The sequence below is a fragment of the Tamandua tetradactyla genome, chromosome 8 (assembly GCF_023851605.1).
Source record: "Tamandua tetradactyla isolate mTamTet1 chromosome 8, mTamTet1.pri, whole genome shotgun sequence".
In the NCBI taxonomy this organism is placed as follows: domain Eukaryota; kingdom Metazoa; phylum Chordata; class Mammalia; order Pilosa; family Myrmecophagidae; genus Tamandua; species Tamandua tetradactyla.
In genome coordinates this window covers 81,726,133-81,737,283 of record NC_135334.1, presented here as the reverse complement: position 1 = coordinate 81,737,283, position 11,151 = coordinate 81,726,133, and the positions used below count along the sequence as shown (strand labels likewise).

The window sequence follows — 11,151 nt, the reverse complement described above, 5'->3', positions numbered from 1 at the left end:
GGACTGGGAAGCAAGGCAGAGTCAGTTTACCCAGGAAGGAAGAATAGAAACAGCAAAGCAATAAACAGAAAGAGAACACTTCCTGCTTCTCTAGAGTACCTCAGTTACTGGGTCTAGCTTGAGTCTGAGGGCAAAATACATCATTTCTTTGGGTTCTCTGCAGTAGATCCTTAAAATAAACTTCCATTTTGCTTGAGCTATATAGAATTTATTTCTACTACAGTATTTTATACCATAAGAGTTCTAAATAATATACTCTGTAGTCTGAAATTTTTTTTCTGCTGTCATTTCAGGGTCTTAGATCCCGTAATTATTCTTAATTTTATGTACTTTATTTCCTCTCCTGACTCCTTTTATTTAGCAGGCATAAATGCTCTAGATTTTCTACATCTATATCTACCTATTACCTATCTTTCTATCTGGATGTAATCTATCATTTCTTTCATAGCTAATCTTTTGAAATAACCGCCAATAAAATATACTGTGTGCCCACTAGTCTCTATTTAAGAGTCACAATACTCCTAAGATATTTTTACTAAAAATATTATTTCATGCATTAGGGAACTAAAGTTAATTAAGTGTTGAAGTTTGAGTTCAAATGCAGCCTATCAGACTACAGATTCCATATTCTGTAAGTGTTCATTGTTTGCAATTTCTAAACTCTTGAAAGAAATTGAAAGAAATCTTACATAAGTTTCCAGTGTCTTATAACTTCCTAATTCAATAAATTATTCTCAACCCTTAAATATTTATGCTATCAAGGATTGTGCTGTTGGAGCTCTTCTTATGAAAACATTCTACAAAATTTATCTTTTTTATGACTACAATTTTCATCTCAGTTTGTATGTTGATGACTCCCAAAACTTAACCTACGATTCAGATCCCTGTCCTAGATTCCGTATTTATTTTCTGGACACTATTAGATGTCCACGTATCAATTTTCCCCTTCTTCCTTCCTGGCAGAGCTCTGATTTTGGTCAAATATCTAGACTTCCTTTACATACTCACACATGTGAGTCATAGAAAGTTGAGTCCACCTCCAATTCCAGAAGTAGACCTGACTAGTCCAAGAATAATTTTATTCTCTTTGTTATAGGAAATGGTAGTGAGAGAAATGATGTTTCTAGGAAAAGATTATTCTCTCCTAAAGAAAATTCCATAACAAGATGTGGTAGTTAGATTCAGTTGTCAACTTGGCCAGGTGAAGGCACCTAGTTCTGTTGCTGTGGACATGATCCAATGGTACGTGAACCTCATCTGTTGCTCACTGCGTCTGCAGTTGGCTAGGCGGTATGCCTGCTGCAATGAATGATGTTTGACTTAATTGGCTGGTGCTTAAATGAGAGAGCACAATGTAGCACAGCCCAAGCAGCTCAGCATACCTCATCTCAGCACTCACAGCTGAGCCCAGGCCTTTGGAGATGCAGAAAGAAATCACCCCAGGGAAAGCTGTTGAAACCCAGAGGCCTGGAGAGAAGGCTAGCTGAGATCACCCTGTGCCTTCCCACATAAGAAAGAACCTCAGTTGAAAGTTAGCTGCCTTTCCTCTGAAGAACTAATGAAATAAATCCCCCTTTATTAAAAGTCAATCTGTCTCTGGTGTATTGCATTCCGGCAGCTAGCAAACTAGAACACAAGAGCTCTCCATTTATTCTCTGGATGTAGTTAAGTCTAGATGTGATGCCTACAAATTCTGCAGCCATGTTGCAGCTACCAAACTAAAGATGAAGTAGACAATGGGGCTAGCATAGAAGAAGGATAAACTCCATGAAACACGTAAGTGGACAGATACTAGGTATTATACTGTGTTTTATGAACTCACAAATATTATCCTCCCAACCATTAAAGTAGATTTCATTATTTTGCAAACTTAAGTGCAAAATTTAGTAACTTGCCCAAAGTTTCCACAGCTTGTTAGTAGCAGAACAGTTGGACATTTCAAGAATCATGCTCTCAATCACTACTATCTCTACCACTATCTCCTCACAATAGAAATATTCCTGAAATTGCTTGGTTGCTGAATTGTGTTTCTTGAGATATGATTTGATATTGGAAGTAAGCCACAAGCTTTAACTTAGGTTTAAACACCCACCTATACAGGATATTACACATGGAATTGGATATGAATAACTGGATCAGATTATTAGTTTTTCATCTAGGAGCTAGTTACCCAGGTTCTCTGAAGCTTGGTGTAATAATCCAAATGCAAACAATTTAAAAGCTGAAAAAATTTCTGTGAGAATTTTATGAGAAACTACTACATTGCAAACAAATGCACATACTAAAATTCCAGTAAGTTACAGGTATTTTTTCCTACTCTTTCTGTGACCATCGCCCTACCCATTATTATTACTATATGTATATATTATTTACATAATATGTGGCTTTATATTTTTATGGGGTAGTAGCTAAGTTTCTGTTAAACTGACTAATAGAGTTAGGCTTCTGTGTGCTCATTAAAACTAGCCTCATTAAGATCCAGGAAATTTTTAATCATCAGAAAATATTCTGGGAAATTAATTAGGTGCTTTTTCATATCTTTTTACTTGCAGTGGAACCCCAGAACCTCTGACAGTAATATGATCCTGATCTATAAATGGCATTCAGACAGATCTAGAATCTCTCATAGTTTAGAGCTCCCTTAAAGACCCAACAATGGATAGATAACAAACACCAGAGAGAATAACAATTTTTTTTTTTTTTTTAGTGAGAAACAAATTCTGGTAGAATAAGTCACAATGAGAAGCATGGCCTATTGATCAGAAGAAATAATAATTCTGACTCTATGTGAGGATATATTTGGCTATGCCCTAAAACCCCATAAAAGCACTACAGCACTAGATGACTAATAGCTAAGCTGTGTGGACTTCTCTGAAAAAACCTATCACATGGAGCACAAGCCACTTCATAGTTTATAGTCTGAGCAGGAGAAGGAAACTGGACAGAGAAGTCCAGTGGTGATGTTGACAGTGGCTAACAGGATGTGTGGAATTTGGTGACTCCTAAGGCATTTACAGTAATGAAAATACATGGTAACTCCTGACAACAATTCAAAAGGTGAAAGAAGAAAACACTGTTAAAACCATTCACTGAGGTAGGCAGGTTGTATATATGCAAATAGTGACTCTGATCTCACTTTACTTCCCACTTCCAAGGAGATGTTTTCAAGCTTTGGAGTAAGATGTTGGCAATGACCTTGAATAAATGTCTCAAGCTCTTCAAGCCTCATGTTCATCAGTTCTAAATTGGGCATTGTATTTATACCAATCTCATAAGGTTGTTGTGAAGATTAAATGATGTGATGATACAGCTTTATCATTTAGACAGTTTAGTAAAGTAAACATTCCTAGATTATTTCATACTTCATTTTAGCAATACCTGGTTAGAAAAATAAATTCTAAAATATCATTCATAATAGTTAAAAATCTATAAAATATTTAGAAATAACTTAAAGGAGAAAGATATAAAGTCTTGACAAAAGCAAGACATGAATCATGAATAAATAAACATAGTATGTTAGACAGTGTCTCACTTTGCCAGGGCTACTTTAGCAAATACCACAGGTTGGTTGGATTAAACAATAGGAACATATTGCTTCACGGTTTTGGAGGCTACAAGTTCAAAAGGTTATCAGTAGGCCATGCTTTCTCCAAAGTGTACAGAGTTCTGGTAGTGGCTTCCTGGCAATCTCTGCTTCTATGACATGTTAATCTGTTTTCTTCTATGTCCTCCTGCAGCTTCTTCTGCTTCTAATTTCATACCCAAATTTCCTCTCTTTATAAGGATGCCAGTCATATTGGATGAAAGTCCACAATGATTCTGTTTGGCCTCATATTAATAGGATCTTCACAGATACTATTTACAAGTGAATTCACACCCACAGGATCAGGGATTAGGATTTGAACATGTCTTATGAGGGACAGTTCAATCTGCCCTAGAGGGCCCAGCTTTTCCAGACATCAGCTAGTTTCATCTCCCTACCCCTTATTATTGATAGCCCTTTCAACATGAAAAAATTGGGGTGGGCATAACCCAAATAAAGCAAGGGAGAAAGATCAAGGGTAATGGTGGAGTTATACAGAGAAGGTAGGGTTTAGTGGATGACAGTGATTGCTGAATCATTAAATTGATATTCTTTTAGTCTCTAGCATCTTAGAATAGCTAGAAGTAAAAACCTAAAATTGTGGAATTGTAACCCATATCAAACTCTAAAATCTGTTCTACAACTACTTGTTGTGCTGTGCATTGAAATTTATTGTTTTTCTGCAATTATGTTATTTTCCACAAAAAAAGAAAAAGTGATGATAAAAATATATATTTTCCTTCTAGTCTCCAATATTCTGCAGCAGCTAGAAGGAAAAATCTGAGATGATGGTATGGTAGCCCTAACAAACTCTGGGATTTGTCTTGTAACAACTTGTTGAAGAGTGCTTTGAAAACTATTGCTTTTTTCTTCCGTTGCTTTGTATATATGTTACATTATACAATTTTAAAAAGTTAAAAAGAAAACAAGACACACACCAGCAGATTTGAAGAGGCTGGAGAAAGAATAAACAAACTAGAGGACAGGACAATGTACGCACAAAAGAACAATGGCAAAAAAGATGAGAAAATTTGAACTGGATCTCAGGGAAAAGATGGACAAAACAAAGGATGCAAATATAAGAGCCATCGGTGTCTCACAAGGAGAAGAGAAGCATAAAGGGCTAGGAAGATTAGTTAAGGAGATAATGGGGGTAAACTTCCCTATCCTTATAAAATATACAAATATGCAAATCAAAGAAACCCAATGAATCCCAAACAGAATAAATCCAAATAGACCTACTCCAAGATACATACTAATCAGTCTGTCAAATGTCAAAGAGAAGCAGAAAATCCTGAAAGCAGTGAGAGAAAGGCAACACACCACATAAAAGAGAAACCACATAAGACTGAATTCAGACTACTCAACAGGCACCATGGAGGTGAGAAGGCAATGATATGATATATTTAAGGTCCTGAAAGAGAAAGACTTCCAGCCAAGAATTCTGTATCCAGACAAACTGAACTTCAAAAGTGAGGGAGAGGGTTCACTTCGAGGGCCTTGCACAACCGAAAAAAAAAAAAAAGAAAGATTTTAAATTTTCACAGAAGACAAAGCCTGAGAGAATTTGTCAACAGGAAATAGCCCTACAAGAAATACTAAAAGGAGTTCTGTCGGCTGAAGAAAAAGAAAAGAGAGGGGGTTCTGGAGGAGGGTACAGGATTGAAGAATATGAGTAAGGGTAACTAAAAGGATACAAAGAGAAGGTGGGAAAAGGATATATAGATTTGACAAAAAAAAAAAAACAAAACAAACACCAAAGATGGCAGATTCAAGAACTGTTTTTACAGTAATAACTGTGAATGTTAATGGACTAAACTCACCAGTTAAAAGATACAGTTTGGTAGAAAAGGTTAAGAAGTATGATCCCTCTACAGGCTGCTTACAAAAGACTTACCTAAGACCCAAGAACACAAATAGACTGAAAGTGAAAGAGTGGTGTCATGGTCAGGATCATGTGTCAACTTGGCCTAGTGGTGGTATTCTGTTTATTTGGTTGGGCAAGTGCTGGCCTATCTTTTGCAATGAGTAATGATCACATTGGCTACATCCACAGATGATTCCATTTGCAATTAACCAAGGGGAGTGTCTTCTTTAATGAATGATGCTTAATCTAATCACTGGATGCCTTTTAAGGAGGATTCAGAAGAGATAGGCTCTCTTTCCTGCTTCGCCCGCAAGCCTCTTCCATGGAATTCATCCAGACCCTCCACTGGAATCATCAGCTTCACAGCCTGCCCTACAGATTTTGGACTCTATGTTCCCATGGTTATAAGAGACACTTCTATAAATTTTATATTTACGAATATTTACTGTTGATTCTGTTTCTCTAGAGAACCCTAACTAATACAACTTGGTACCAGGACTGGTTCTTAAGAAACAGAATTTTAAAAATGGGTTTTTACGAATGGTTTTCTACTCTGGCTGGACTCAAAGGCACTAAGGACTCTGATTCCCATAATCAGAATGACATTGCCAATCCAGAGTGAGTTGGCAAAAGAGATACTCACAATATTGCCATTCGATTCTTATAATGTTTCACTTGTATGAAGCCAGACTCTGGGGGATAATGTTTTTGACACCTTTACAGAGTTTTATGGAAATAGGAGGTATAGAGATGTTGGCTGGTTGTTGTTAGATACACTGTATACATTAATGAGTGAAAAGGATGAGCTTAAGTCTTCAAACGAGAAGCTTAAGTGCTGTCTGACAGATGCAGACGTTTCTGTGAGTGTTCTGAAGGAAAATCTTATTTCCTGTAGCCGTAGACTTGAGCTCTCCGATAATCAGACTCAGTATCTTATCCTTCGAGTAGAAACTTTACAACACAAATTGAAACCTCAATCTTGGATGGTATCTGCTGTTAAAGTGGGGGCACTGATTGGAAAGGAGTGGGAACCTGAAAAATTGGATGGTGACATATGAATGGATAATGATGTCAGTGACGAGGTTGAAAATCTAGGTCATGCTGAGTCTTCTCTAGATAACCCTGTAATAGTCTGCCTGGAGGATATAGCTGCCCCACCTCCAGCCGGCCTTGAGGAGTTGGCCAACCAACCTCCACCTGAAGGGATTAGCCCTAGAGTGATTAATCCCGTTTCACTAGACGAAACTGCAAATGAATGCGCTGAAGTAAATGGCTTGGAAGAGACTTTTAATTCTTTTCATGACCCACCCCCACCACCCCTCATTTCTTCCAGACCCATAACTAGACTAAAGTCCCAAAAGGCCCCTAAAGGTGAGGTACAAAGTATAACACATGAGGAGGTACATTCTACTCCAAAAGGACTGTGTGAGTAATCTAATTTATATAGACAGAAATCAGGGGAATATGTGTGGCAATGGATTTTAAGGGTGTGGGATAATGGTGGGAGGAATATAAGGCTGGATTAGGCTGAACTTATTGATATAGGTCCACTAAGCAGAGATTCTGCATTCAATGTTATAGCTTGAGGGGTTAGGAAAGGCATTAATAGTTTGTTTGGATGGTTGGCTGAAACATGAATCAAAAGGTAGCTGACATTACCTGAGGTTGAAATGCCAGAACTGCCCTGGTATAATGTAGATGAGGGGATCCAGAGGCTTAAAGAGATTGGAATGTTAGAATGAATTTATCATGCAAAGCCTGTTCTTACACCCCAGGAATGTCTGGAGGATGCACCTTTTACCAGAACAGTGAGAAATAAATTAACGTGACTAGTGCCATCATCCCTGAAAAGCTCTGTAGTTTCACTTCCCTGCAGGTCAGATATTACTGTGGAAACTGCTGTCACTGAGCTGGAATCCTTAAACACAATGGGGACGACCAGATTCCAAGTTGGCAGAAGTCAGGTGGCAGCACTTAATCACCAAAGACAGGGTGGACGTGACTATTATAATAGATAGCAAACTCAAAGCAGGAGTCAAAATAATCTGACTTGCAAAGATTTGTGGCATTGGCTAGTAAATCATGGGGTACCTAGAAGTACAACAGAAGGGCAGTCTACTAAATTCTTGTTTGAGCTGTATAAACAAAAGAGTTCCTGGTCAAGTGAACAGAGTCTAACTTGAATTACTAAAACACAGAGTCATGGTCCCTTAATCAATTTCCAGACTTGAGACAGTTTACAGACCCAGAGCCCCTTGAATGAAGGGTAGGCCAGGTCCCTTTGGGGAAAACCCTGTTATACTGCCACAGATTTATACTGTTAATCTTTCTCCAAGCCTTCCCCAAGGAGACCAATGGCCTTTTACTAGGGTAACTGTGCATTGGGGAAAAGGAAATGATCAGATATTTCGGGAATTATTAGACAGTGGTTCAGAAGTGACATTAATTCCAGGGGAACCAAAACATCACTCTGGTCTGCCAGTCAGAGTGGGGGCTTATGTAGGTCAGGTGATTAATTGAGCTTTAGCTCAGGCCCATCTCACAGTGGGTCCAGTGGGGCCCTGGAGCCATTCTGTAGTTATTTCCTCAGTTCTAGAATGCGTAATTGTAATAGACATACTAACTAGCAGAATCCCTACATTGGCTCTTTAACTCATACAGTGAGGGCTATTATGGTGGGAAAAGCCAAGTGGAAGCCACTAGAACTGCCCCTACCTAGCAAAATAGTAAATCAGAAGTAATATCAGATTCCTGAGGGACTGCAGAGATTACTGCCACTCTTAAGGACTTGAAGGATGCAGGGGTGGTGATTCCCACCACATCCCCATTCAACTCTCCTATTTGGCTTGTGCAGAAAACAGATGGGTCTTGGAGGATAACAGTGGATTATTGTAAACTCAACTAGGTGGTGACTCCAATTGCAGCTGCTGTTCCAGATGTGGTATCATTGTTTGAGCAAATCGGTACATCCCCTGTTGCCTGGTATGCAGCTATTGATCTGGCTAATGCTTTTTTCTCAATAGCTGTTAGTAAGAACCACCAGAAACAGTTTCCTTTCAGCTGGCAAGGTCAGCAATATACTTTTCACTATCCTACCTCAGGGGTATATCAACTCTCCAGCCCTATGTCATAATCTTGTCTGCAGGGACCTTGATCATTTCTCCCTCCCACAAGACATCACACTGGTCCATTATATTGATGATATCATGTTGATTGGACCTAGTGAGCAAGAAGTAGCAACTACTCTAGACATGCTGATAAGGTATTTGCATGTCAGAGGATGAGAGATATCAACAAAAATACAGGGGTCTTCCACCTTAGTGAAATTTCTAGGTGTCCAGTGGTGTGGGGCATGTCAAGACATCTCTTCTAAGGTGAAGGATAAGTTGCTGCATCTGGACCCTCCTACGACCAAAAAAGAGGCACACCTAGTTGGTCTCTTCGGATTTTGGCGACAATATATTCTTCATTTGGGTGTCCTACTCTGGCCCGTTTATTGAGTAACCAGAAAAGCTGCTAATTTTGAGTGGGGACCTGAACAAGAAGAGGCTCTGTGACAAGGCCAGGCTGCTGTACAAGCTGCTTTGCCACTTTGACCATAAAATCCAGCAGATCCATGGTGCTGGAAATGTCAGTAGCAAAGAGAGATGCTGTTTATAGAAGAATCACAGTGCAGACCCTTAAGATTTTGGAGCAAAGTCTTACCATTTGCTGTAGACAACTACTCTCCTTTTGAGAAACAGCTTTTAGCCTGCTACTGGGCCTTAGTAGAGACTGAATGCTTAACCTTGGGTCACTAAGTTACCATGAGATCTGAGTTGCCTATCATGAACTGGGTTTTGTCTGACCCACAAAGCCATAAAGTTGGGCATGTGCAGCCACACTCCATCATAAAATGGAAATTGTATATATGAGATAGGGCTAGAGCAGGTCCTGAAGGCACAAGTAAGTTACATGAGGAAGTGATACAAATACCCATGGTCTCCAATCTTGCCACACTACCTTCTCTTTCGCAGACCAGAGCTATGGCCTCTTGGGGAGTTCCTTACAGTATAAGGTATTCCTTACAGTGAATTGACTGAGGAAGAGAAAACTCAGGCCTGGTTTACAGATGGTTCAGCACGATGTGCTGGTACCACTCGAAAGTGGACAGCTACAGCACTACAACCCCTTTTTGGGGTGTGCTTGAAGGACAGGGATGAGGGGAAATCCTCCTAGTGGGCAGAACTTCAAGCACTGCACCTGGTTGTTCATTTTGCTTGGAAGGAGAACTGGCCAGAGGTGTGTTCATATACGGACTCATGGGCTGTTGCTAATGGTTCGGCTGGATGGTCAGGGACTTGGAAAGAACATAAGTGGAAAATTGGTGACAAAGAGGTGTGGAGAACAAGTATGTGGACAGACCTTTTTGAATGGGCTAAAAACATGAACATATTTGTGTCCCATGTGAATGTGCACCAGAGGATGATTTCAGGAGAGGAAGGTTTTAATAATCAAGTGAATAAGATGACCTGTTCTGTGGATACTAGTCAGCCTCTGTGTTAGTTAGATTCAGTTGTCAACTTGGCCAGGTGAGCATACCTAGTCCTGTTGCTGCGGACATAAACCAATGGTACATGAACCTTGGTACGTGAACCTCATCTGTTGCCAACTACATCTGCAGTCAGCTAGGAGGTGTGTCTGTTGTAATGAGTGACGTTTGACTTAATTGGCTGGTGCTTAAATGAGAGATTGCAACGTAGCACTGCTAGCAGCTTGGCATTCCTCATCTCAGCACCTGCAGCTCAGCCCAGGCCTTTGGAGATGCAGAAAGAAGTCACCCCGGGGAAAGTTGTTGGAACCCAGGGGCTTGGAGAGAAGACCAGCAGAGACCATCCTGTGCCTTCCACATAAGAAAAGAGCCTCAGTGGAAAGTTAGCTGCCTTTCCTCTGAAGAACCAACGAAATAAATCCCCTTTTATTAAAAGCCAATCCGTCTCTGGTGTGTTGCATTCTGGCAGCTAGCAAACTAGAACAGCCTCTTTCCCCAGAATGTTCTGTCAATGTCCCATGGGCTCATGAACAAAGTGGTCATGATATCAGGGATGGAGGTTATGCATGGGTTCAGCAACATGGACTTCCACTCGCCAAGGCTGACCTGGCTACAGCCACTGCTGAGGGCCCAATCTGCCAGCAGCAAAGACCCACACTCAGCCCCCAATATGGCACCATTCCCCGAGGTGACCATCCGGCTACATGGTGGCAGGTTGATAACATTGGACCTCTCCCTTCACGGAAAGGGCAGCAATTTGTTCTAAATAGACACATACTCTAGATACGGGTTTGCTTTCCCTGCACGCAATGCTTCTGTCAAAACTACCATCCATGAGCTTAGAGAATGCCTTATCCATCACCATGGTATTCCATACAGCATTGCTTCTGATCAAGGAACACACTTCACAGCAAATGAAGTACAGGAATGGGCACATGCTCATGGAATTCTCTGATCTTACCATGTTCCCCATCATTCAGAAGCAGCTGGACTGATAAAATGGTGGAATGGCCTTTTGAAAACTCAATTATGGTGCCAACTACGTGGCACCGTAATTGGTGCCACTGAAAGCCTGGGGTAATGTTCTCCAGGAAGCTGTGTATACTCTGAATCAGCATCCACTGTATGGTGCTGTTTCTCCCATAGCCAGGATCCACGGGTCCAGGAACC

The 11,151-nt window shown here is 40.2% G+C and overlaps 1 protein-coding gene across 5 annotated transcripts in view; it reads right to left on the bottom strand.

Annotated features, from left to right (window-relative positions):
• LOC143644635 (olfactory receptor 5M5-like) overlaps window positions 1-11,151 on the bottom strand; it is a 384,306-nt gene that overhangs the window by 234,934 nt on the left and 138,221 nt on the right. The gene's annotated exons all lie outside the window — the stretch shown is intronic.